The following is a 6,094-nucleotide window of genomic DNA, read 5'->3' as shown; positions in this document are numbered from 1 at the left end:
TCCCAAAACAGTGACGTGAACTTGGTGAGATGGACCCTCAGAGGGCTCAGTGATCGAGTGAAAAACGATGGTCACTCCGGAGCGCCCTGTATCCCACAATGCATAGTAGTGGTACACAAAAAATATGTCCATGCGGTGGTGATAATGAAGCACAAATACTGTTGGCTGCTGTCCATTTACCACCAGAGAAGAAGAAAATGAATGGAGGAGCCAGCACAGTGTTTGAATGTGATACGAAACTGCCTTTGGAATTGTAAAATTAATCATTGTTGTTAATCAATACAAATTTTTTTTAAAAAATAGACTGTATGTGGCAGTTCTGGCAGGATGTATGGAATCATAGGAGTGCCAATTTTTTTTTTTCCATCCATCCATCCATTATCTTCCGCTTATTCCGGGGTCGGGTCGCGGGGGCAGCAGCTTCAGCAGGGAAGTCCAGACTTCCCTCTCCCCAGCCACTTCAGCCAGCTCCTCCGGCGGGATTCCAAGGCGTTCCCAGGCCAGCCGAGCAACATAGTCTCTCCAGCGTGTCCTGGGTCGACCCCGGGGCCTCCCGCCGGTGGGACATGCCCGGAACACCTCTCCAGGGAGGCGTCCAGGAGGCATTCGAACCAGATGCCCGAGCCACCTCAACTGGCTCCTCTCAACGCGGAGGAGTAGCGGCTCGACACCAAGCCCCTCCCGGATGACCGAGCTTCTCACCCTATCTCTAAGGGAGAGCCCGGACACCCTGCGGAGGAAACTCATTTCGGCCGCTTGTATCCGGGATCTTGTTCTTTCGGTCACGACCCACAGCTCGTGACCATAGGTGAGGGTAGGAACGTAGATCGACTGGTAAATCGAGAGCTTCGCCTTTTGGCTCAGCTCCTTCTTCACCACAACGGACCGGTGCAGAGTCCGCATCACTGCAGACGCTGCACCGATCCGCCTGTCAATCTCCCGCTCCCTCCTACCCTCACTCGTGAACAAGACCCCAAGATACTTGAACTCCTCCACTTGGGGCAGGATCTCCTCCCCGACCCGGAGAAGGCATGCCACCCTTTTCCGGCTGAGGACCATGGTCTCGGATTTGGAGGTGCTGATCTTCATCCCAACCGCTTCACACTCGGCTGCGAACCGCCCCAATGAGAGTTGGAGGTCACGGCTTGATGAAGCCAACAGCACCACATCATCTGCAAAAAGCAGAGATGAAATGCTGAGGCCACCAAACCGGACACCCTCAACGCTTCGGCTGCGCCTAGAAATTCTGTCCATAAAAATTATGAACAGAATCGGTGACAAAGGGCAGCCTTGGCGGAGTCCAATCCTCACTGGGAACGAATTCGACTTACTGCCGGCAATGCGGACCAAACTCTGACACCGGTCGTACAGGGACCGAACAGCCCTTACCAAGGGGCTCGGTACCCCGTACTCCCGGAGCACCCTCCACAGGACTCCCCTAGGCACACGGTCGAACGCCTTCTCCAAATCCACAAAACACATGTAGACTGGTTGGGCGAACTCCCATGCACCCTCAAGGACCCTGCCGAGGGTGTAGAGCTGGTCCACTGTTCCACGGCCGGGACGAAAACCACACTGCTCCTCCTGAATCCGAGATTCGACTTCCCGACGGACCCTCCTCTCCAGCACCCCTGAATAGACTTTACCGGGGAGGCTGAGGAGTGTGATCCCTCTATAATTGGAACACACCCTCCGGTCCCCCTTTTTGAAAAGAGGGACCACCACCCCGGTCTGCCAATCCAGAGGCACTGTCCCCGATGTCCACGCGATGTTGTAGAGGCGTGTCAGCCATGACAGCCCTACAACATCCAGAGCCTTTAGGAACTCCGGGCGGATCTCATCTACCCCCGGGGCCTTGCCACCGAGGAGCTTACCAACTGCCTCAGTGACTTCAACCCCAGAGATCGAAGAGCCCACCTCAGAGTCCCCAGACCCTGCTTCCTCAAAGGAAGGCGTGTCGGTGGAATTGAGGAGGGCTTCGAAGTATTCTCCCCACCGACTCACGACGTCCCGAGTCGAGGTCAGCAGTACACCATCTTCACTATACACAGTGTTAATGGTGCACTGCTTCCCTCTCCTCAGACACCGGATGGTGGACCAGAATTTCCTCGAAGCCGTCCGGAAGTCGTTTTCCATGGCCTCGCCGAACTCCTCCCATGTCCGGGTTTTTGCCTCAGCGACCGCCGAAGCCGCAGTCCGCTTGGCCAGCCGGTACCTGTCAGCTGCCTCCGGAGTCCCACAGGCCAAAAAGGCCCGATAGGCCTCCTTCTTCATCTTGACGGCATCCCTTACCACTGGTGTCCACCAGCGGGTTCGGGGATTGCCGCCCCGACAGGCACCAACCACCTTACGGCCACAGCTCTGATCGGCCGCCTCAACAATGGAGGTGCGGAACATGGCCCACTCGGACTCAATGTCCCCCACCTCCCCCGGGACAAGGGAGAAGTTCTGCCGGAGGTGGGTGTTGAAACTCTTTCTGACAGGGGATTCCGCCAGACGTTCCCAGCAGACCCTCACAATGCGTTTGGGCCTGCCGGGTCTGGCCAGCAACTTCCCCCGCCATCGGAGCCAACACACCACCAGGTGGTGATCAGTTGACAGCTCCGCCCCTCTCTTCACCCGAGTGTCCAAAACATGTGGCCGCAAGTCCGATGACACGATTACAAAGTCGATCATTGAACTGCGGCCTAGGGTGTCCTGGTGCCAAGTGCACATATGGACACCCCTATGTTTGAACATGGTGTTCGTTATGGACAAACCGTGACGAGCACAGAAGTCCAATAACAGAACACCACTCGGGTTCTGATCGGGGGGGCCGTTCCTCCCAATCACGCCCCTCCAGGTCTCACTGTCATTGCCCACGTGAGCGTTGAAGTCCCCCAGTAGAACGAGGGAGTCCCCAGAGAGGGCGCTCTCCAGCACACCCTCCAAGGACTCCAAAAAGGGTGGGTATTCTGAGCTGCTGTTCGGTGCATAAGCGCAAACAACAGTCAAAACCCGTCCCCCCACCCGAAGGCGGAGGGAGGCTACCCTCTCATCTACCGGGGTAAACCCCAACGTACAGGCACCAAGCCGGGGGGCAATAAGTATGCCCACACCTGCTCGGCGCCTCTCACCGTGGGCAACTCCAGAGTGGAAGAGAGTCCAACCCCTCTCGAGAGGATTGGTACCAGAACCCAAGCTGTGTGTGGAGGAGAGTCCAACTATATCTAGTCGGAATTTCTCTGCCTCACCCACCAGCTCAGGCTCCTTCCCTGCCAGAGAGGTGACATTCCATGTCCCAAGAGTTAGCTTCTGCAGCTGGGGGTTGGACCGCCAAGGCCCCCGCCTTTGGCTGCCGCCCAACTCTCTGCGCACCCGACCCCTTTGGCCCCTCCCACAGGTGGTGAGCCCATGGGAAGGGATTTTTTTTTTTTTTTTTTTTTAATAAATAAATAAAAATAAAGAGAAAGAATTGAATAAATATAAAGTTACTTTTTTATTGACTTGTCAGTAAAGAAAAGGAAAAAACAATGACAATTTTTGTCATTGATGTGTCTATTTCTATTTTGCTTTTAACGAAAGGAATAGTCTGTCGATCAAATGGCGCTGGGAGGGACTGAAACTCAACTTCAAATAGGTTAAATGTATTTGAACATCAAATTTGTTTACACATTATAAGGTATAGACAAATAACTAAAATAATGAAATGCCCAAATAAAATTTGATACAAAACTAATAATTCTGATCATTCCCAAGTACCAATATATTGCGATCAAGCGTGGAATACTTCTCCGGTTTATTGTCATGAGTCGCAGTATATTTTGTGCGATGTGGAATAATGGTGCCACCAGGGGGTGGCCAGCCCTGGCCACGGCTCCCCCCAATGAATTTGTTGGCTACCCCACTGGTCACCCCACTCGCCAGTATAATGTAGATTGTAGTAGCTGCGAAACTCAAAATTTTGACTGGACTATTATGGACTATGTACATTAACACAATATAACAGTATACAATATAACATCATCGACAAAAGTATATCAGAAAGTGTGTCTTGAAGTCTTTCCGACAATTTTCTACTGGCCTGTTTAATACTACAACTTAGTAAAAACCTGAAATTATGGCTTTTATTTTTTGGGTGTGCCACCCCTATGAAGAATTTCTGGAGGCGCCACTGATTTGGAATTGGCATTATAGCGCTACTCCAAAACCTTGAGGTTGTTTCATGATTTTCTTGCCTGTGAGTGAACGAGGGCAGGTGTGTTCCATTGAAGTCTTTGGCTGCATTTCTATCGCGGTTTAAGTGAGCCCTCGCTCACTTGCCCTAGCCACCGCCCCCCGGGGGAATCCCTGCCACCATATTAAGGGCCATTCCAATTCCCAAAACAGCGAAGTGAACTTGGTGAGATGGACCCTCAGAGGGCTCAGTGATCGAGTGAAAATGCATTGCAATGGTGCATGGAAAATATGTCCATGCGGTGGTGATAATGAAGCGCAAACACCGTTGGCTGCTGTATATATACCACCAAAGAAGAAGAAAATAGGGAATGGGACGTACTACGTCATTGTTTGGACGCGCCTCCATGCTGGCAATATGATTCACTTCCGGGCCGGCAGAGTCAATGCGGATTGTAACGTGTGGTAGTGCTAAGCTAACTCTTTCGGTGTTTTAGAAAGAAAATATGGGTGCTTATTGTTGCGTTACCGGGTGCAACAGCGTCTCCTACGACAAAAAAAGGGGCTAGGAAAAATGGACTCAGTTTTCACCGTTTTCCTGCATGGAGGACCAAATATCAGATCACGAAGTTACGACGGATGGCTGGATTGCAGCGGTTCGTCGGAAAAGCATTTATGATCATATTTCTGCTGGAATGAGAGTGTGTTCCTGTCATCTCTACTCTTGTAAGTTGAACGCTTTATCCACTTTTGGTTTCAATACGTTTTTGTTTTTTTACACCGTTGTGTAAATCTGCCTCGGTAGCAATGCTCGCCTACTACGACTCACCCACCTGTTGTGTTCCTAGGTAAACCTGCTGACAACACATCCCGATTGGTCACCATCTCTCTTCTTGGATCATTTGACAAAGAAAATTTGTTCAATGGAGTGGTTCCATTTGTCCTGTGTCGGACTCAAACAAGCCCCTGCAGCAGACGCCATCTGGGTCTGCCCTTCTCGTCGATGAACTGCGGGCTTTTAACTTGTGAAAATGCAAGAACTTAAATAGCCAGGCAGAATAAATATGTGCATTAAACTATGGCCAGTGACGTTTTTTTTTTTTTTTTTTTTTTTTTTTTTTTTTAACCACTTTGACAAAGACACGTTTCATTGTAATGTTGAATTTATATATTCTATTATCATTTTTAAATTATGATATTCTTATTTGCACTTATGTAGACTTTAGACTGTCAATTCAAATAGTGTTGGAAAAGTTGCAATACCTAAAATAGAAATGCAAGAACTGTAAAGTACATATTTATACACCTTTATTTACCTAAGGCCACTGGATGTTTTTTAACTGCTTTGAAAAATACAGGTTTTGTTGTGATCTTGTATTTATATAGTACATAGCTTTTTATAATGTATTATAACATTTGCTGCCCTCTGCCAGAGTGTGGGCCATTTTGTACTAAAAGGATTTTAAACTGTCAGTTCAAATACTGTGTTGGAGACTAGTACTTGCAATACTTAAAATGGAAATGCAAGAACTTTAAAGCACATATTTATCCTGTCTGGCAATTTACCCAAGGCCAGTAAATAGTGTTTTAAACTGCTTTGACAAAGACACGTTTATTGTGATCTTGTATTTGTGTATTACTTATAATTATATAATATTTGCTGCCACCGTCAGAGGGTGGGCCTTGTTTGCACTAATTTAAAGATTTTAAACTGTCAATTCATATATCGTATTGGAGAAATTGCATTACTTGAAATAAATCTATTGCAACTTATCAGTCCCAGTTCTTGTCTACAACACTGTCCAAAAATTGTCAATGCATATTCCAAATAGAATAACAAAATTAAGTCACCTGACTTTGTAATTATTACACCTGTTTATTATGAAGACCTGAAGTAAACAACAAGCAGTTACAGTTTGTCAAGAAGTTGTTCAAGTCA

The sequence above is a fragment of the Corythoichthys intestinalis genome, chromosome 4, assembly GCF_030265065.1.
Source record: "Corythoichthys intestinalis isolate RoL2023-P3 chromosome 4, ASM3026506v1, whole genome shotgun sequence".
NCBI lineage: Eukaryota > Metazoa > Chordata > Actinopteri > Syngnathiformes > Syngnathidae > Corythoichthys > Corythoichthys intestinalis.
The sequence above is the reverse complement of the archived record's forward strand: the minus strand, read 5'-3'. Positions refer to the sequence as shown.